Here is a 22,255-nt window from a genome sequence, read left to right as displayed (position 1 = left end):
ATTTTGCGTTCATGCTCGCTCTTCTCCAGGCAGCTCTGTCTCTCATTCAGTTCTCCTAACAGGGATGTGGCTTGAGATTTCAGAGCCTCGCAGTCCTTGGCCAGCTGTGAAAAACAACGTATCTAAGTTTAGAGTCTTTAAATGCTGCCACCTCTGTACTTTAGTAGCAGGAGAACTGTTCACAGTCCGGACCTGAGCGCAGTCCTTGTCCTTCTGTTTGAGCAGAGCTTCAGTTCGGTCCCGCTGAGCTGAACTCTTCTGCAGGTAATCCAGCTTCTCCTCCAAAATCACGGTACCTGCAGACACAACGCTCTCATCACTAAGACAGTAGCACATATTGTCATGACAGTGTTTCCCACAGAATTTCATTCTATTTGTGGGGGCACCGCACAAAAAAGAAAAGCCAAAGGCCCCTTAACCTATTCGGGTGGCCCACGCATCCCCCCCCCTCAAATAAGAGAATACATGCGAGTTAATGGCTACTGTAGACAACGTTCTTGTTGCTCTGTGTTGCGTTGTTAATGAGTGACACACCGGAGTTGAGTATCAGTTGAGTATCTGGGGGTTTATTCTCCCAAAAATATAATTTACAATTTAGGCATTTAGCAGACGCCTTACTCCAAAGCGACTTACAACGCCCGATCACAGGGACGTTCTCCCTGGAGTAACCGAGGGCTAAGTGCCTTACTCAAGGGCAAGTGGTGTTCATGCAGGATTTGGACTCGCAACCTTCCGATCATCAGCCCACCTCAATATCCATTAAAAAAATAAAAATAAATTATTTTTATTTTTATGAGATCCATTTGTGGCGGCCCGCCACAAATAAATCAATGTATGGGAAAACACTGCATGTCAATTTATACATCTACACACATACTGTATGTATAATTACAGTTGGGCTAACGATTGATCTTATATTAAAGTTGCAATTATTAAAGAGTTTTCACAATACTCACAAATGTATTTAATTATAATTTACACAATAACAATGACTTAGAAGATGCAGCAAGTTGGTTATTGACAACTGTCCCTGGCTAATTATTCAAATACGTATGAATGAATCACTAATCAATGGTAATTCTGTGCAGTGGGTGGAAGAAGTGTTTAGGATCATTTCATAAAGTCAAAGTAGCAATACTACACTGTGAAAATAGTCAAAGTCCAATTGTTTTGTTCAGTATGGAGGTATTAGCAACACAAATGTTACAAATAAAAGTGCCTGTCCTGCAAACCATGCACTTTTTATATTGTTGCATTAACATAGGTGTATTTTAATGTTGTAGTTTGTTGAGGAGATAATTGTTAACTCCTTTTTATTCTGTTGGGTCATTTTACCTTACATAATGCAAACAATTATACATTATGTATTCAAATGTTGTAAAAACCATCTGTAGTGGAGTAGAAGTTTAAATATTCATAACTGTATTTAATTGCAGTTAGTAAATACATGCATTCAAGTTACACTCCACCACTGACTGCATAGCCTTACAAGGAACCACACATTCATATCAAATAACTGATGGCTATGATTTTACAGAAAACCTCCTGTATCTTTTTATATTTAAATAACTAACAAGGGGGCTGTGCAGGGGGGGCCGCCTCACATCAGTTTCAGCCATGTAGCCAGCAGGCAGCTCTGCAGTTGTGAAATCAAATGACAGTTGAATTTGGTATGATAATGTCAAGTATAGATATCTGAATGTGCACTAAAGTCATGCCTCGTTCAATACAATGAGGACAGAAAGGAATTTGAAATCTTCATTTTTCAGTCATTTCAAATAAATATATCACTAAAATTATTTTAGTAAACATACTTTAAATTATTTTATGTCCAATTGGTTTTGCCAGATGATGGAAGGGAAGCTAACAAATGCTACTGCTAACCCTTTATGAGAAGACAGGAAGTGCAGATATGAAGACAATGCCAATCCGTCCATCAATGATGGAATGATCTTCAGTTAGGGTTACAAGGTGTCCCACTTTGCTGCTCGGCATTGTTATCATTTGTCCGGCTTCCCACAAACTGAGATGTCCCACATTTAACTGACAGTCACCCAGACAGTCAAAACTTGGCTTTTATCCAATGGCTATTCAGAAAGCAAAAGATGGCTATTACCATTGGCTGTGTCAGATGTCAGTTAATAAAGAAAGTCTACAAATGTATTTACTTATGGGTGCAGCCGGTGGAGGGCGATTCCCAGAGTTTTGTAAGACTTGGGAGTTTTTTTCTCCAGCTCCAGCCTATATCATGTGGACATCAACTTATAGTGAAGCGTTTTAAGTAATATTAGAAATCTTAATTTGTTTAGGGTGGAATTGACAATATAGAAATCCAAACGACCTCTTAGCATCGCAGTAACATGTTCCACGCTGACCCGCACAAACACACTCTTTGTTCCACATGCGGCTTGTTGGCACCAAGCCGCCAGGAAGTGCGCCGGACTCTGAGGAACAAATTACCCAGTATGAACTATTTATAGCCATATTATAATCATTTGGTCCTTACAGTTGTTAAATGCACTAAAAGCCGAATCTGATTTGTTTTCTCTCTCCATTCATTCTACTGAGCCGAGAGTGGGAGCTCTGGGGGCGGGGCATAAGGGCGCATGCTCTGTGAGCGCACATACGGGTTCTTCTGCTCTGACGGGCTATGCATGATGGTAATCTGTGACGTTTCTCAAAAGTTGGGCCATTTTGTCCTCATGCGCCAATGAGCAGCTCTCATAGGAAAGAACGAACCCGCCTCCGACGCTGTATCCAGTTATTATTATACATCCATGGTAGACACCTGGGCCCTTTCTCATTTCTCGAACTCCCCCCCCACTCCCCGACTCCCCTCCTCGATACTTAGTCCCCGCCCAACAGGAGATGCGACGGGAGGAGCCGAGGAGGGGAGCCGAGGAGAGAGGAGGGGGAAGCAGCAGGCGGTTTAGAGAAATGAGAACTCCTCTCCTCTGAGCGGTCATCTTAAAGAGACGTCCATTAATGATGACAGGAGGCACAGCAGCCTCTAGCTGATGGACAGATGTGTTCATGATGACTTATATATTTACTTTGATTCATTCACAGTGCGGTATAATGAGACAATAACAGGATACAGATGCGGACACACACACCATATATATATGTATATATTTATATAAATATATACAATTTCAGAATCAAGCAGAGCACTCTCATAATAACGTAACACTATCAGAGACTGGATATATTCCCCCCCCCCCTCTCTGGTCGCTACAATGTGGAAAATAAATTACGGGCCAAAAGTTTTATTTACAAGTATTACAAGTAAGCAGAGGACACCAAACCAACTGAGACCTGTCTGTCCGCTGCATCTACGCACACACTGTACCACACACACCTACAGCACACACATGCATATACAGCTCCTAAATCAGGCTACAGCCGTGGTGTATTTTATTGTGAAGCACTAAATGGTTTTAGAAAAATATCGACTCTTTGTTTGTAGATATCTACTAAACTAAAGCAAAAAGAGTAGGCCTGTTCTACTGAGTGATATATATTATACACACTGCTCTGCTTTCTGCACGGACCTCACAGCTGTTCTCACTGTAAACATCGCGTCGCGATGAAAGCAGTTAATAAAATAATAACCAGGGGATGCATGCAGAGCTGTCATTGGCTGAGATAAGTCCGGCCGTGCGTCACGACTCTTTGAAACATCTCTGTTCCCGGAAATGCATCCACGAAGCAGCCGTGGAGGACCGTGGAGGAGCCATCAGTGTATCCTCGGTTATAGCTCCTCCAGAGAGCCTCCTCGACGCTCGATCCTCGGTCCTCGAAGTGCATTTAGAGAAATGAGATGTCCTTCAACATGGCGCGCTGAAATTCATTTCCGGGTCACTACCGGAGGACCGAGGAGTCGAGGAGGGGGATTTGATTAAATGAGAAAGGGCCCTGGTCACCCTGACTGAAGTGGTGTTACAATCAACACTAACCCGGCAGGAACCCTTACTCGTGGATGCTGAACTAGACCACGATCAACAGGCTACATTTTATTTTGGTGTGGAAATAAATTGCAATCCCTAATGTTTCTACGGACATCCTGCCATCCCCTCAAGAACCCTGTAACCCCGGCTGGGAACCACTGGTATAGAATAGAACACGACAGAAAAGTAAATGAGCGTTCATGACAAAGTGAGCACAGACACACGGGGCATGCAGGGGCAGCATGCACACAGTGAAAGAAGCCACACAGAGCTGTGGGCTCACCTGCCCTGTGTGGCCTGAAGCTGCTCTGTGAGTTTAGCCAGGCTCGAGCTGGAGAAGGGAACAGAGAGAGGAAGGAGGAGGAGGAAGACATCTCAACATCAGCCTTGTGTTAAGCAGAAGAAATGCAGAAACACAAAGGCATGCTGTTTCCTGCACATATACAGTACAGTTAATTCAACAGCACCCAGCCCAAGACGACTCGGTTAACACAGAAATTCACTTTAGTGTCGTTAGTTTCACACAATGCAATTCAGTATGTTGTACCAGGAAGAGAAATGTCTCTCACCAGTCAGAGGAGTGCTGTGCCTCAGAGCGATGTTGGGCAGCCTCGTCAGAAAACGCTGACTGCCTATAAAACATTCACAGAACACTTTAACACGACATTACATTTAATTTACACACACTTTAGCGACAAAACTGTCAATAAATGATGTCGCAGAAGAGGCTAAGCGTGGCTAATCATTGTGACTAGCTCCCAATAAGCGGTCTGTCCTGAGTTTACATTTCAGAAAGTTTAAATAAGAAAGAAAAACAACAATAGCCAGAGTAGAACTATACGATCAACAAAAGGTATCCGAAACAAATCGCCCCCATTCTCCTTCCACACCAACCCAGAACACAACAGCTGGACTAAATGCCTTGAACACAGCAGGTGTGAATGCCGGAAGTGAATAATTGTTGGTGTAAACAAATGATGATTTAATAGAAACAATAAACAATGGACAAAAAAAACATTTTGGCTCCTACACACACACACACACTTTTAAAACTTTAAATTATAACATTAGTGATATTTTTACTGTACCTTGATGTAGTCTTTTGTGAATTTATATTTTTGTGTACATTGTCTTTATTTCTTATAATAGTCTTTAAATTGTTTTTATAACAGAACAATGTTGTTGCTTTTCTACAACCCATTCCTCTTTCTGTGTCTTTGTGTGCACCGTTCATACTAATGCAAATTCCTCGTATGTGTAAACTTAATTGGCAATAAACCAGATTCTGGTTCTGATTCTGATATGTCTATGCCAGTATCCATAACATATCTAGAAAGTAGTTGCATTTAAACTTTAAAAATCACAAAGCAGTGTTAATATGTGAAGATAATCCTGTTGATAATGCATCGGTATCATAAATGTGTGTTTGCCCCAGAGGTTATTTTGTGCAATATTCCAAAATCCAATGGAAAATGCCATTGCTTTTTGTCAAGGGAGCCCTTGATGTAACTTCTGGGTCGGCCTACGGAAGACGTCAACACCGCACCGCTGTATTAGGCATGGAGACATTCACAGACAGCTGATCGATGCACAGCCTTCCCTCAGGATGGATTTAAAACTACGCTTTCTGATGTCCAAAACAACACACACTGAACCAACTCTCACTGACTTCGCATCTCAAGAGATTTAGGAACAAGACTTCACAAAGAGCGAGCCACAGTTATTCCTTGTCAAACACTAAAATAACCATCCGATCCTGTCGGTGACAAAAACACGCATTTCTATTGGATGGAGATAGACAGAGCGATGCATTACAGCAGTTCACCGTCTGCAGTGTCCAGCCTGTCTCTGTGCTCACTTCTCTTAACCGGACGCTTCCTCAGCGTTTGGCTTACAGCTAAGGAAACTACAAAAACTCATTTGTACATCAGCTGTTCCTTTTTTAAACTTCTTTGATCTTTTAAAATAATAAAAGTCTGCTTTCAACAAACGCAAGCCCCCTGTCTCCTCAGCAGCCAAAGAAGGAACAAGTGGGGAGGAGCAGCGTGAGCCTTTTCCAACTAGTTAGTCATTGCTGGAACAGTGGAGACGAGTGTGACTTTTTCTATAGTTTTAGCTAAATAAATAATGTCTTTCATTACATTACATATTTTGCAACTATAGATGATTTAAAAGTGAAAAAACATTTAGATGTTGGGTCAGTATACATTCAGACAGCTGACGGCGATCTGCACTTTCTAGTTATTGCTGTACTTTCTCGTGTCTACCCTTACATCTGAACTTCTGGATCCTGTGTATAAGGCCTGTGATTGGATGACTGTGTTACCTGTGGCTGGGCCAGTTTGTTCCGCATCTGGTCAAAGCAGCGCCAGCATGCGCTCTCTCTCTTTCTTCCCCCTCCTCCCTCTTCCCTCTCCAGCTCGTCATTCTTCCTCTTCAGATCTCTCATCCCTTCCTCCAGTTTCTCTTTGTGGCTCTTCAGCAACTGGAGGAAATCGTTTTGAACCTTCCACAGGCTGCGGAGAGAGACATGAAGTGAATGAACGGGGGATGAAAGGGTGCAGGGAGATAGGGGAGGTAACAGGAGGGAATGGACAGAGACAGAACTCTTTCCCTGGGCAGCAAGAGTCACACCAAGCACAATGTGGAACTACACCAAGATGTGAGAGAACACAAAGTGAGGAGAGGGATTAAAAGAGGAATCACTCGTTGATTAGATTAAAGTGGAGGCATTTCTGGAGTCCGACTAGCATTCAATCAGATGCTCCTGCTTGGAAATATAAGTAAAATACATTGCGACCTACAGATCTATATTGTCCAGTGACTTTGATAAAATATGCTGTCTAAAAGCATAAGAACAAAGGTGAGGTGAAGCATTATACTTGGGGTGAGGGCCAAAGATTAGGTGTCAGGCATCGGATCGGGGGGATGGGGGGGGGATGCAGTGAGCATGCTCACCTGGCCATCTTTCATGCCCACTTTCTCCCCCCATACCTCTGAAAGGGAGGAGGAGGGAGAGGGGAGGGCGCTACTCAAGGAGCTATGCACACTCGCATCGCCCTAGACACACATGGACATACTCGTTAGATGAAGATACACAAACTCAATCAAAAGTCCATCAAACAACAGTCAGAACTCCTACCAGGCTGCGAGGTGGCATGGTCTGTGTGTTCTGATCCGTCTCTTCCACTCGCTTCTTCTCCCGCTGATCAAGTGTCTGAAACAAGCAGTGGAGTAATGTAGTGAAGTACAAGTATTGTACTTTTTGAGGCATTTGTATTTTACTTTAATTGAGTATTTTTATGTTAGGCTACTTAATACTTCTACTCCACTACAATTTGGAAGCCAATATTTACGTTTTACTCAGACAAAATGTGTTACTAGTTCTTTTATAGATTCAGGTTATTAGCTATTACAAATGTAAATTAACAAATAATTAACTATGATATATAAGTATAGGTATGAGTACTTCTTCCACCATTGAAAAGGTGCTTTCACACCGGAGTACTTTTCCTTTTAGTTCCGATAGTTCCTGGGATTTTGCGTTCACACCAGGGGTGGCGGGTACTGTAGGCTAGGGAAGGCTAAGCCTTCCAAATATTTTTGTCACATCCTGGTCAAACAAAAATATAATGTATAATGTTTGTGTCTTTGGCATTAGCGCTGCTATGCAGCCACCTGTGCCCTGCACTACGAAGCCAGTTCAACAGACCCTGGATATGTTTGAGTTATCTTAACTAACCCTAACAAACGAGATCTCGCTAAGCGGTCCTACGACGCTGGTTATCAACTCGGTAAATCAAGGCAGGGTTTCTCTCTCCAGCTGAGAGCGCGTTCACGTGAAAGGGGCGGGGTTAGCAACATTTGACCAATCACAAACAGGGACAAGTGTACTGACAGCGCAGCGTCATACTTCATTAATGAAAAGTAAACTAATATTAGACAAATATGAACTTTAAACATCCATGACTTAAACATATAATCCAGGATACAAGCCGCAGAGTTGCACCTGCAAGGAGAATACAGAACAACTGGTTAAAAAATAAATAAACTACCGAGTGTTTGAAAGCGTACAACAGGTTTATGATATCACTGCCCCGTCTAAGACACGAGTGGATCTGACTTTAACTACATTTGAGTTGAGTGTTTCGTCAACTTAATGTGTTGCTTAAAATAACACTTCTGCATACAGTATATGTGACACTGTAGGTGTAAGTGTTGCACGGCCAGATACGGCTCGAGAAGCTGACTCAGAAAAGGAAATATATGATATATTATGATATTATATGATCGATGATCTGATTGATGATGTGATATCAGTGTAATATGAATGATAAGTGTGACGTCGGCGTCTTCTCTGCATACGGCAGTTTAAACTGTATTTCCTTTATCCTGTGATATTACTTGATAGATTTAAACTCCGCACACTGAGCTCTGATTGGTCAGCAGGCGGTGCTTTCTCTGAGTTGAGCTCTTCTCTGTAGACGCCGGAGGCGGGCAGCGTCAGGTGAAACAAGTTCCCAAACCTGAGCCTCACGCGCCGCCTATGGTTCACACCAAAAAGAGAACTTAGTCCATGAGAACTTTTCCCACCTTTTCAGTCCCTGCTAGAGAGCAGGTACTTTCCTGGGGAGAAAAAAGTTCCAATTTCTGTTGGCACGGCTAATTGCAAACCACGCCACTTCAAACATTAAAAAGTGGCGTCAATATGTTGAGATTATCTATCTGAACAAAACATGTAAGTGTCATAAATGTTTGTCTGTCCACAGATCTAATTTTCTTCAATAAGACGAAATCCAATGGAAAAATACCATTGCTTTTTGTTGAGGGAGCCCTTGCAATGTAAACCACCAGGTTGGCCTACAAAAGAAGTCTTCACTGCATGAATGTATAAGTAATACGTATATAAGCATACTGGAGAGTTGTTGCTCATTCTGGCAGGATGCTTCTTAGTTGAAAACAAAAAATAAGATCCCTGTGTCACAAGCGTTCTCTGTTAAATCTGGTCACAATAAAAGGCCACTCTAAAATGTGTAGTTTTATCACACAGCACAATGCCACGGATGTCTCGAGTTTTGAGGGAGCGTGCAATTGGCATGCTGACAGCAGGAATGTCCACCAGAGCTGTTGCCCTTCAATTGAATGTTCATTTCTCTACCATAAGCCATCAAATGCGTTTCAGAGAGAATTTGGCAGCACATCCAACTGGCCTCACACATTTGTCTGCAGACTTGTCAAAGCATTAATTCATGGTTTTTACTAACCGGTATCAGTATGTAGTTACTTCGGCATCATTTTGAAACGTGTATTACAATTAAATCATGGTAAAATATTGGCATCTACCATAGTATTTACATGGATATAAGCCCCACCCCCTCTCCAGCGCGTCCTCCTGTTTGAATGACAGGAGTAAACACAGCTGACAGCCGCGGTGAAACTCCAGCGATTAGAGTGATGCGAATGTTCGAGGCTTATCTTCATGTAAATATTATGGTAGATACCAACTACAACAAAATTAACGTATTTGACCGTGATTTAATTGTAATACAAGTTTCAAAATGATGCCGAAGTAACAACATACTGATACTGGTTAGTAAAAACGATAGTTACGGCTGTAACTACGGTTCTATGAGTCCCGGATGACCGCCAGAGGCGGTGCTTCAAGCACTGGATATGTCCGTCGCGCACATGCGCAGCTCGAGTACCAATAACAACAAAGTCACCTGTGACCCACGTGACACCGGCTATATCAGCCGGTGTCGTCAGAGGATCTGTTCCCAGAATCCAGAGATGGGACTCGAGTCTGCGACTCGGACTCGAGTCGCACTTAAGTCGCACACACAGAGACTTCAGACTTGACTTGGACTCGTGACCAAAAGACTTCAGACTCGACTTGGACTCGTGTGTTGGGACTCGTGAACAATCATTGTGTTTTCTATTTTTGGCGTATTAAAGGTGGGGTAGGTACATTTGAGAGAAACCGGCTCGAGATCACTAGAATTTGAAAATACACAACCGGAGATAATCTGCTAGAGGCTGCTACTTCCTTATAGAGCCCGCCTCCTCCAACAAACACGAACGCGCACATGACCAATGAGGGCACGAGATAAGTTTGTGCCCAGATGGAAGGCTGACAGGCGGGTAGGCCATCCAGTTACTTTAGCCGGGCTCATTACGCAGACGTGCGCGCCTCTGTTACTACCTCGTAGTAACACAATGGCGACCGGCGGCACACCTGCGGCTGTACCGCTTGTAATTAGGTTCAACTACAAAAACTTCGAACAAAACGCCGGCGGCACCAACAAAAGGAGCGCACACTGCAAAGTCTGCAATATCAAAATCAAGGATGCTGGCACAACAACGTCGAATTTCATCAGGCACTTGAAAACTCACCCGGAGAGGTCAGTCACATTAACGCATGGACGGTTAGCAAACATGTTTAGCTCAGCATCAGCTATGTAATGTTAACTTAGCTTGCTACTAGCTTTGTAACTGAATATTTGAAAAGATTAGTGAATTGCTTGTCACACTTGTTTGAGTTGAGTGGCGTTGACATCCAACTCTTGACATAACATAAAAAAGGTCGGTAACGTTAATCATTACCCGCTGCCACTAACGTTAAACGTAGAAAAATACATAGTTACATACATAAATATATCTGTCGGTTTATAGGCAGGTTACAGGTTTATTGTTGACCACGTAACGTTAATGTTACAGGTTTATCAGGTTACCATTACACTGGGTTTGAGTGAGAGGATAGAGGAATATGTTTATTAATAGTAGACTTAAAAGATGTCATTAGAGACCCAGTGTAATTAAACAATACGGTTGATACAAAGACGTATTTGACATATTTCTGATTCTGAAGTGTTTTGCTTATAAGTTGTTTGCATTTAGCTAAAGTGTGATGTTTTTCCTCATATTGCATTGCAATAGCCTGTTTAAAGTGATCATATAACAAACAACTAATCAGTACTGATACTGTATGCTAATAGATATAGGAGTGATAATAACACAGTAAATGCTTTGAATTTCTTAGATATAGCTGTGCAGTATTCTTAACAGACTGGATAGCAGCAGACAATAGAAGGCTTATTACAACCAGAAGAGACATGAGACTTTTATTTTTTTAGAGACTTGAGACTTGACTTGGACTCGTGACCAAAAACTTGAGACTTGATCAAGTCTCACCCCACAAAGACTTGAGACTTGACTTGGACTCGTGACCAAAGACTTGAGACTTGACTTGGACTTGCAAAAAAGACTTGTGAACAATCTTTGCCAGAATCTTCTCGCGAGCACACAAGAATTCTGAGTGACAGAGAACTAAGGCGGTCATCCGGGACTCATAGAACCGTAGTGACAGCCGTAACTATCGTTCTATTTCGTCCCTACTGACCGCCAGAGGCGGTGCTTTAAGCACTGGATGACTTATAACAACAATGTCATGAAGAATCCAAGCCCTTGCTCACCACTGGAAGCAGCGGAGCTCGGCAAAAAGGACCACGCCCAAAGAATGGGGAGTGGCGACATTGACCTGATGACAACAGAGTGGCATCTGAGAACACTGCCTTCACTGGTTGAGTTCGAGACGAATGCCAGATGCAGCGTAACCGGGAGCGGGTGCGGGAACACAGCCTTCACCAGCTACCTGCTTAACGGAGAAACAAGGCAGTTCCGCGTCTACCAGGAGCGGGGGCGAGAACACTGCCTTCACTGGTTGAGCTGGAGACGAATGCCAGATGCAGCGTAACCGGGAGCGGGTGCGGGAACACAGCCTTCACCAGCTACCTGCTTAACGGAGAAACAAGGCAGTTCCGCGTCTACCAGGAGCGGGGGCGAGAACACTGCCTTCACTGGTTGAGTTAGAGACGAATGCCAGATGCAGCGTAACCGGGAGCGGGTGCGGGAAAACAGCCTTCACCGGCTACCTGCTTAATGGAAAAACGAGGCAGTTTGGCGTCTACCAGGAGCGGGGGCGAGAACTGCCTTCACTGGTTGAGTTAGAGACGAATGCCAGATGCAGTGTAACCGGGATCGGGTGCGGAAACACAGCCTTCACCAGCTACCTGCTTAATGGAAAAACGAGGCCGTTTGGCGTCTACCAGGAGTGGGGGCGAGAACTGCCTTCACTGGTTGAGTTAGAGACGAACGCCAGATGCAGCTTAACCGGGAGCGGGTGCGGGAAACACAGCCTTCACCGGCTACCTGCTTAATGGAAAAAACGAGGCAGTTTGGCGTCTACCAGGAGCGGGGGCGAGAACTGCCTTCACTGGTTGAGTTAGAGACGAATGCCAGATGCAGTGTAACCGGGATCGGGTGCGGAAACACAGCCTTCACCAGCTACCTGCTTAATGGAAAAACGAGGCCGTTTGGCGTCTACCAGGAGTGGGGGCGAGAAACTGCCTTCACTGGTTGAGTTAGAGACGAACGCCAGATGCAGCTTAACCGGGAGCGGGTGCGGGAACACAGCCTTCACCGGCTACCTGCTTAACGGAAAAACGAGGCAGTTCAGCGTCTACCAGGAGCGGGGGCGAGAACACTGCCTTCACTGGTTGAGTTAGAGACTAATGCCAGATGCAGCGTAACCGGGAGCGGGAGCGGGAACACAGCCTTCACCAGCTACCTGCTGAACGGGAAGAGTAGAGCGGTGCTACTACTCGCCGTACAGAAAAAGGGATGTAGCTACATCCGCATTACCGGTAGAGGGAGCGGGAGCGAGAGTACTGCCTTCACCTAGCTGGGTAAAATAAAGAAGCTTATCAGTATACGCAAGACGTTAGCCGAGCGGCTGCTGCTAACGATCAAGCGAGATCAAGTCAAATAACACACATGTTTAAGACCAGATAACTAGCTTCTAAAGAAGAGAACAGCACAGAGCCGTAGTTACAGCAGTAACCATGGCCAGGGCTCACACGGCATATAACCGTAGTTACAGTAGTAACTATGGCCAGTACTTGCACGGCTTTGAACCGTAGTTACAGTAGTAACTATGGCCATGTACTTACACAGCATAGAGCCGTAGTTACGGTATTGACTATGGCCAGTACTTGCACGGCTTGGAACCGTAGTTAGAGTAGTAACTATGGCCAGTACTTACGGCTTAAATCCGTAGTTACAGTAGTTACTATGGCCAGTACTTACACAGCCTAGTGCCGTAGTTACGGTATTGACTATGGCCAGTACTTACACGGCTTGGAACCGTAGTTACAGTAGTAATTATGGCCAGTACTTACGGCTTAGAACCTTAGTTACAGTAGTAACTGTGGCCGGTGCCTAAAAGTGTCAGCCAAACGGCTGCCCACTAGACAATATAATATTGGGAGGATTAATCCTCCTTAATGGCCATACATGCAGAGCACACAGCACACACAGTGAAGATTGTTCTCTGCATATCATCCTAGTGCTAGGAGTCTAGTACTAGGAGCAGTAAATACAACGATATAGCGCTACTGCAACCATACCATGCGTTTACCGGGAGCGGGAGCGAGAGCACTGCCCTCACCGGTTAAATAATAAAGCTTAACAGTACATGCAAGGTGTTAGCCAAGCGGCTGCTGCTAACTATCAAGCAACCAAGTCAGAACACAATGTTAAGACCAGATAATTAGCTTCTAAGAAAGAGAACAGCCCGCATAGAACCGTAGGCCATGGTTACAGTAGTAACCGCACATGCAGAGCACACAGCACCCGCGGTGAAGATGTTCTCTGCATATCATCCTAGTGCTAGGAGTCTAGTACTAGGAGCAGTAATACAACGATCTAGCGCTACTGCAATCAAACCCTACGTTACCGGGAGCGGGAGCACTGCCCTGAGTTAATAGTTAAGCTCAACAGCAAGGTGTTAGCCAAGCGGCTGCTGCTAAAAATCAAGCGACCAAGTCAGAACACAAATCTTAAGACCAGATAATAGCTTCTCAGAAATAGAAAGTACTTGCCTTACTCTCTGCATCTAAACGAAAAACGGGTTTAAAGTATGACACTCTGGGCTTTCCATAGTAAATTGAATGAGGGACACAGCCAAAGCTGGGACTCAAATGCTAATGATAGCTCGGGCACAACGCCATAAGCAGAACTTTCAAAAGAGCATAAGGGCAACTTTATGGGAGAGGAAGCGGGAACACTGTCGTCACCAGAAAGTCTAAGCCAAACAAAAAATAAGACAGCAATCAGGACAACTTGGCTGGGAGCGGGTGCGGAAACACAGCCATCACCAGCAACAAGCTGACACAAACCTGTCTGTCGAGGCTCTGCATAGCACACAGCCGGCCACAGCTCCTGGAGGACGCGTTAACGACCTGTAGCTCCGACTGTCAGTCGCGAAGCTGCACGCGGCCAGCTGCTTGTAGAGAAATCCCTCAGATCAAACGTTCAAACCTGAACGCTGTAGGCTACAAAAATTTAGCCACGGTACCCTCGCGCAGCGAGAAGATGAAAAGGAACAGATCCTCTGACGACACCGGCTGATATAGCCGGTGTCACGTGGGTCACAGGTGACTTTGTTGTTATTGGTACTCGAGCTGCGCATGCGCGCGATGGACATATCCAGTGCTTAAAGCACCGCCTCGGGCGGTCAGTAGGGACGAAATAGAACCATGAATTAATGCTGTGACAAGTCTGCAGACAGCCGGCAGGCGAAAAACCTTTTAAAATGCGTGTTGTCTAAATGGATCGATCAGGCTAAACCAACCTGTAGCTGCTCCGTCCACACTCACAACAACGTCATACAGACAGAAATAAAGCAACGACTGTATTCGCCATGACACAGACAGTCTGTGGTTTGTACTTGTTTAACTTTTGTCTAGTTTCTGAACAGATATGAGGAGCTGTGAGATCTGAGTGCTAAGAGCTAACGGCTGATGTTTTGGGACATGTTGATGTGGTGATGGGTTGACAGCATGTTGAGGATAACATCATATGTATATCCGCTGTTAAAAGATTCCCTTAAGATTTCCGTCTCTTCTTCCATTCTTTCCAACTCAGTTTATAATTTGTCCAGAAACAGCTGAATAGTACCAAACAGGAAATAAGTGGCGCTGTCAGGTGCTGACTAATCACGAAGCGTCATTTCTTGACTGGCAGCAAAAACAACCAATCACAGCAGTGCTTCTCTGGCTGGCTCTGTCCACTCACAAACAAGAAGTGTTCTCCCTAAAGGAATACCCTTTCCGTAAAAGTTGACATTTTGAAGTGTTTTGTGAAATGCTGTAGTGTTTTGTGAAATGCTGTAGTGTTTTGTGAAATGTTGTTTTGACTTCAGGGCCACCGTACTTTTGTGTACATAAAAAAAGTTTAACACATTCCAACAAATGATTATAAAGATAACAATAACAATGGAAGCTGTGTAACAATGACACTTGTTTGCTCAGATGTAATGCAATAATCAATCAAGTATGAATATGAGGAAACAGAATGTCTGAGCCTACCTGCGGTCCGTCCAGCGGCCTGCTCCGGGCCTGGCGCGCCTGCAGCTCCTCGGTCTGGCTGGAGCTGCAGCAGTGGGTGGAGGAGGGGGCCGACCCGTTCACCAGACTCTGCAGGGAGTGGTTCTCCTGGGCCAGCCTCTCCACAAGGGCCCTGGCCTCCTGGAAACGACAGCTGAGAAACTCTCGCTCCCCTCTGGTCCTCTGCTGCCATCCCTCCATCTCCTCACAGCGCTGACGGAGGGCCAGGTTGCTCCGCTGCAGGGCCTCTGGAGGACAGCAGGGGGGAGGGGAAAGGAGAGATATGCCATACAACGTTTCAACAAAAGCTGTAAATTAAGGATGTTGGGGAAATATTTTCCAAGGCCCATAACTTTGACTCAGTGTATCAGTTCATACTGTCCTGGCACAGGCACCTGTAACCTTGGCTGCTGTGCTCTCAGTGTTCCTGCCTGTTGGCGTCAGCTGATAGAGGTGTTATGATTCTATCTTGTTATGCACAATGTTGATTATTCTCTCTGAACTAAACACACGGGTCTGGGGTAGAGTTCTTCAGAATTGACGTGGCAACTCTACCGTGAAGTCAGAACCTCTGGCTCTTGGACTTGTTTTGTGAATTCTCCGTCCGAAGCTCCTAAATAAACCGTCAGTGTTTGCCATCAAAGCTCCAGCTCTCCCTGTGTCTCTTTTGAGTCGGTGACTCCTCCTGCATTTCTACACAGAAGTTTCCCCCACAAAGTACATAGTAATTATATAAATAAGAAAAGCAAATTATTAATAGATTTTTTTTATTTTTAAAACAAAGTTACAAACTACTATTCAAGAATTTCAGGAGTGCAGGGCAACACATAAATAAAAGCATCCAACTAAAAAGGTACACAAATAATGGAATTTAAAAACGATTACACAATCTTATAATATTAATAGTAATAATAATATTTTCTGGTGAAAGTACACTGATAAATAATACAAACAAAACAAAAAGAATCATTTGCATCACCCGTACACATTTTTTGAATAGTGGAAATGCATCTACCTCTTAGCTGCTGGTTATCTCCCAGCAGCCTGGTCACCACCTCATTGGAGGCCAGCTCCGGGGGGACCCTGAGGGTCCCCCCAATCTCTTCTCCCGGCATGTCCCACTGCATCGGCCATCAGGCTGTGCTGCACCATCCCTGTAGAAAAACCTACAGATTATTATATATTCATACACACCTCATTAGACCTTTGCTCAAATACCAATGCCTGTGGCTTCTTATCTTTCTTTCTTACAGTGCAGACGCTTTTCTGCTTGCTCTTGCCTCTGCTTACTTTTATGCTGATTTTCCTACTCTTATTCTCTGAAAACTTCGAGCAGCGGCTCCTGGACATTAACTTATCACTGGGGACAGTTCATCTTCATAAATAGACGGAGGATCTCGGCCATATTTCAACATTTTACGACGACTCAGTCTTACAGTAGCGTGGCCTAGCAACAGCTAAAGCCTGGTACTGCGTGCTATTTAGCTTAAGCTAGTTAGCAGCAAAATGCCTCCGTTCTCTACAGATGACTTCCACAAACTTCTACAGAAGATGGATGTGTTGGAAATGAAAATGCAACGGTTGGAAGTTAACGTGGAAGTGAATGGACTATGTCGTAGGAATGACACCACTTTACCAGTGTTGCAAAATAATGAAAAAGGGTATGCTAACTCACAGCTAGTTAGCAGCTACAAGGATTCCAAGGAACAGGAGGGCTGTGTACCGGGTAATAAATCTATAATTGGTAGTCCTCCCTGGAACTCTCTGGGTGCAAAGCCTAAGAGTAAATAATTTTCATGGGATTTGGGAGGACGGATAACAGGCAGAGCCCAGTGCTCATAAATCTGTGATGCGACCGGCTGGCCTGCATTGTTATCACCCAGGAAGAGCGCCTCTTCAACCCCTAAACAGCCGTGGACAGCTGCTAAAGGGAGAATTACAAACAATCCTCCTAAACCACCAAGTGTGCCAATCCAGAACAGATACGCTCCGCTGACCGAGAGCCGGAGATCCCTTTCTGATGACCTGGATAACCCATCCTCTTCACACAGCAGGGTAAGGACCAATAGCTACTCCAAAAGTAAAAGGCTAGAGGGAAAGCTAACGACTGGGCCTGAAACTCTGATTGTGGGTGACTCTGTTGTAAGAGATGTAAAAGGTCTGTGTAATAAGAACAACACCAAAGTACTCTGTTTTTCCCAAGGATGTGGTCTCTGACTTGGCTGAAAGGATCTTGCATATTGGGGCTGAAAATCTGACTGTGAATAATGTGGGTTCTGCACATTGGAACAAATGATGTTGTGAAACAACAGTCAGAAGTGCTGAAAGAAGACTTTAAATGTCTGTTGGAAACTGTCAGTTCTCTAAATGCAGAAGTGTTCATCAGTGGCCCTCTACCGCCAGTCAGAAGAGGAGTGGAGAGATTCAGCAGATTGTTTGCACTGAACACCTGGCTTTCAACTGTCTGTACTGACCATTCTGTTCATTTTATTGACAATTTAACTTTTTCTGGGACCGCAGACATCTTTTCAAGGCAAATGGAGTTTGCCTGAACAAGTCAGGAGTGAAATTGTTTATCTCTAACATATTCAACTGCCTGCGTCATCAATCTGTTCCCTCTGCCAAGGACAAGCGGCAAGAGGAATCAAAACAAGAGAAAGACACAACACATCGCTCAGAAAACCCTGAAGAATTATCACTGCACCCACCTGAGGAATGTTCTGATTATGGGAGATATATGAGACACACGGAGGAGTCTCCACCGCCCGTCACCCCCCCCCCCTGTCAACGCCTTTGAGGATACTCCGTTCCTGGAGTTCAAAGACCAAACTAAGGCGATATGCAGGGCTGGCACCATGTCCTTTACCCCCGCTCCTCAACGACGCCCACCAAAATCACAGCGGAGACGCGCACCATCTCCTCCGTCTTCATCACCGCGCCTACGTCAACCACCTCCCCACCCTGGCAGCATGTCCTCTACCCCCGCACCATCTCCCCCGTCTCCATCACCGTGCCTACGTCAACCACCTCCCCTCCCTTCAAGAAAGCATCTGCAGTCTCCCAAGCCTGATAAGGATGTGTGTGTACAAAACACAACAAACTCTCACTGATATGTGTGGGGTCCAGGCTCAAGGGCGTATGGCACTCTCAACTCTTTCCAGGACATGCCGGGGCCCTGCCTGCCAGTAGCTTTTGCCGATATCTGTGTTGATAGGTAATAGATTAAGAGCGGTGAATCATCTTAGAAACAGGAAGCGCCCAAACGTTTGTGTGAGTTTATCTAATTTAGCATTGATTCCATGTCAGCCACAGCTTGTTACAAAAAACATGACTGATAGTTGTCAGGTCTTTTGCAGGAAAAACATTTTTAATCAATGATGTTATCACTGAGCACAATCTCGATTTTATGTTTTTAACAGAAACTTGGATTGAACAAAATAACAGTGCAGCTGTTCTTATCGAATCAACCCCTCCCAACTTTAGTTTTATGAGTCAGGAAAGAATGCATAAGAAAGGGGGTGGAGTTGCTATTCTGTTCAATGATTCCCTTCAATGCAGGAAGACATCGTATGGAAACTTTGATTCTTTTGAATATGTGGCCCTTCAGCTGAAATGCTCCTCTCGAGCTCTGTTCCTAAATATCTATAGACCACCCAAATACTGTGCAAGCTTTTTTGATGACTTTACTGAACTGCTGTCTATAGTGTGTATTGACTTTGACCGTCTAGTCATTGTTGGTGATTTTAACATCCATGTTGACAACCCCCAGGACAGAGGGGCTAAAGAACTGTTTTGTGTTCTTGATAGCTATGGACTGACTCGGCATGTGACGGAGCCCACGCACAATAAGGGGCACACTCTGGACTTAATTATCTCAAAGGGTCTGAATATCTCTAAGGTTGTGGTGACTGATGTTGCGCTCTCTGACCATTCCTGTGTTTTCTTTGAGAGCTCTATTTCTGTTCACAAAAATGTTCAAAAAGAGGTAACCACAAAGCGATATTTAACTGAAAATACTAGGGAAATGTTTACTCAGAATTTTTCTTCCACACTTGCCCCTGCTAACATCTCAGTAAATGAGCTAGTAGATCATTTAATTCAAAAATTCAAAATGTTATAGATGCCATTGCTCCAATTAAGGTAAAGGAAGTGACTGGGAAGAAAATATCTCCATGGAGAAAGGCCATGACCGTTAAAACACAAAAAAGAGAATGTCGAAAAGCTGAACGCAGGTGGCAAAAAACAAATCTCCAGGTTCACTTTGACATTTATAAAGAGAGACTTGGCCTTTATAATTTGGAATTGAAAAACGCACGACAATCGTTCTTCTCTGACATCATTACCAAAAACAAAAACAACGCACGTGGCTTGTTTGCTACCGTCGACAGACTAACTAACCCCCCAGTGTCAGTAGCCTCTGAATTTCTATCCACCAGGGCGTGCAATGATTTTGCCTCCTTTTTCACTGACAAAATTCAGAAAATCAGACAAGCAGTCAGTGCCTCTGCATCAGGAACAGCAAATGTATTGTCTCTGTGTCCACTTAACATCAATTCAGACATCATGACACAATTCCATCAGATTAATGATAAAAACCTAGAGGACATTATACAACTTCTGAAATCCTCCTCCTGCTGCCTTGATATTATTTATGGGCATAGATATGTCTCATAATTATTTGTGTGAACATAAAAATAATTTGTGTGTAAATATGTGATTTGTAAATGTAAAACAACATCCACAAATGCATTTAAAAGATTTGCAAACTCACAAATACATTTGCAAGTGTACAAACGGATCTGCAAATATGCTAAATATTTCACAAATTAAAAAAAGATCAGTGAATATCTCTTTAACATTTACAACTTTCGATCAGGCATTTGTGAATCCATTTTGTATTTGTGGACCAAAAATGCGCTCGCGGATCTCAACTCTCTGTTCACGGATCTCAAATCTCTGTTCGCGGATCGTCTTTTACACACACGGAATTTTGAGACATATTTTCCGCCGGTCTCGGCTAAAATCTACTCGTTCACTCGGTTATTTTCGGAAACCACGTGATGGCCTGCTGATGACTACATTTCCGCATGATTTCAAAGTAAGAGCATGATGGTTTGTTTAATGCTCTGTTTTTGTATTATAATGAACAGCGGAACGTTAGATGCATTCTTTCATCACCATCACCCTCATCATCATGTTATAGTGATAGTTAGTTTGTGTTATTGGTTCAATACAGCATATCTCGAGCACCTTCGTTGATGTTGAAGTGCAGGCTATACGCCACTTCCGGGTCCCGGGGGAGCAGCTGGCAGCGAAGGCAGCCCAGATAAAACTCTTTCTTCATTGTTTGTTGTGTATTCAGTCAAGCGGGTCAAAGTTACAAAGCACTTGACATCTTATTAATCGGCCTAATTTACTTTACCAGTGCAGTAATAAAGTAATCTGTAGAAAAGCACCGTATTTAGGTCAGCCTTCATAGTAAGGCTCCATTAGGCTACATGTTATAATATTCATCGTGTCCTTTCTACTGATATATTCCTGTCTATTGCTTTCATTTGTATTTAATGTTATTGTGTTTATACTTGTTTCCACACATTTCACAATTTGGGATGAATGAAGTATCTATCTATATATGATATCCATCTATCTATCTATATCTGTCTGTCTATCTGTCTATCTGATCTATTATTTTATTTTTCACATACACATTAATGCAACTATATAATCAAAAGTTTTAACACATACAGAGAACCTTTTAAAGCATAATGAGTACTTCAAATGTAAGTCCATTTGGCTAGTACTTACATACCTTTACTTAAGTAAGACTATAAAGGCAAGACTTTTACTTCAGTCAAGTATCTGAATACTTTGTCTGCTGGTAGTCCATGGATCCATTGCTCTTAATTTCCAGTCGTAAAGAGAACCAACTGTAATGTGTTCAAGTAGATGTCCTTTCCAAATGAATCTGATGCTAACATTGGGTCAATATTAGCATTAAGGTGTTCCATCTGTTGATCACTCAGAGGACTCCGGGTGACAGGAACAACTATTCCCAGTGTTCCTCACGCAGATGACCACTGGCCTCCCAGTCAATGTAGGGGATCTGTAATCTCTGTCACAAAAAACAAAACCGTTTTTAAAAATATGTATACTTTTCTTCCGCTGTTATGTAGCCTACCGTTATAATTGTATACAAAAGAAGAATAAAGAAGTATCACTACATTCCTATGCATTAATATAATTACTTATATTGACTGTGCGTTGGGCTGGCAGTGGGAGATTAATTTCAGGCAAAGTGTGCACCAATCAACGGTAGGGCATGTATTTTAATTGTTTTAATAATGTATATGGTTATAAAATATAACATTGAAACACTGATGCAAAGAACACGTATGTGGAATGTGTTATTAAGTAAGTTTGCTTGACTACAGTCCAGTTCTGTATCCTACATAATAAAATATGACAATCGTTAATTTCTTTGTCAATTACTTTTATCAAATGAATATCCCACATTTGTTTTAAGCACTTTAAATGTTAGAAACAATATTATAGGATTGATATAATATGGTACAATATGTAAGTCCTGTACTCTGCAGGTACAGATAGATAGATCGATAGATAGATAGATATATGGATAGATAGATGGATATATAGATGGATATCATATATAATAATAATAATAATAATAATAATACATTACATTATAAAGCGCTTTTCCTGGTGCTCATTAAATACAAATGAAAGCAATAGACAGGAATATATCAGTGGAAAGGACACGATGAATATTATAACATTTAATGTAGCCTTACTATGAAGGCTGTGTATGTGAAAAATAAAATTAAAATAAACATTGATTGAATG

The 22,255-nt window shown here is 43.3% G+C and overlaps 1 pseudogene; it reads right to left on the bottom strand.

Moving 5' to 3' along the window:
* LOC117448869 (NF-kappa-B essential modulator-like) overlaps positions 1–16,548 on the bottom strand; it is a 45,980-nt pseudogene extending 29,432 nt beyond the window's left edge.
* Between the last annotated feature and the right edge of the window lie 5,707 nt (positions 16,549–22,255).

This window comes from Pseudochaenichthys georgianus, chromosome 7, assembly GCF_902827115.2.
Source record: "Pseudochaenichthys georgianus chromosome 7, fPseGeo1.2, whole genome shotgun sequence".
Classification (NCBI taxonomy): domain Eukaryota; kingdom Metazoa; phylum Chordata; class Actinopteri; order Perciformes; family Channichthyidae; genus Pseudochaenichthys; species Pseudochaenichthys georgianus.
This window is presented reverse-complemented; position numbering and strand designations above follow the sequence as displayed.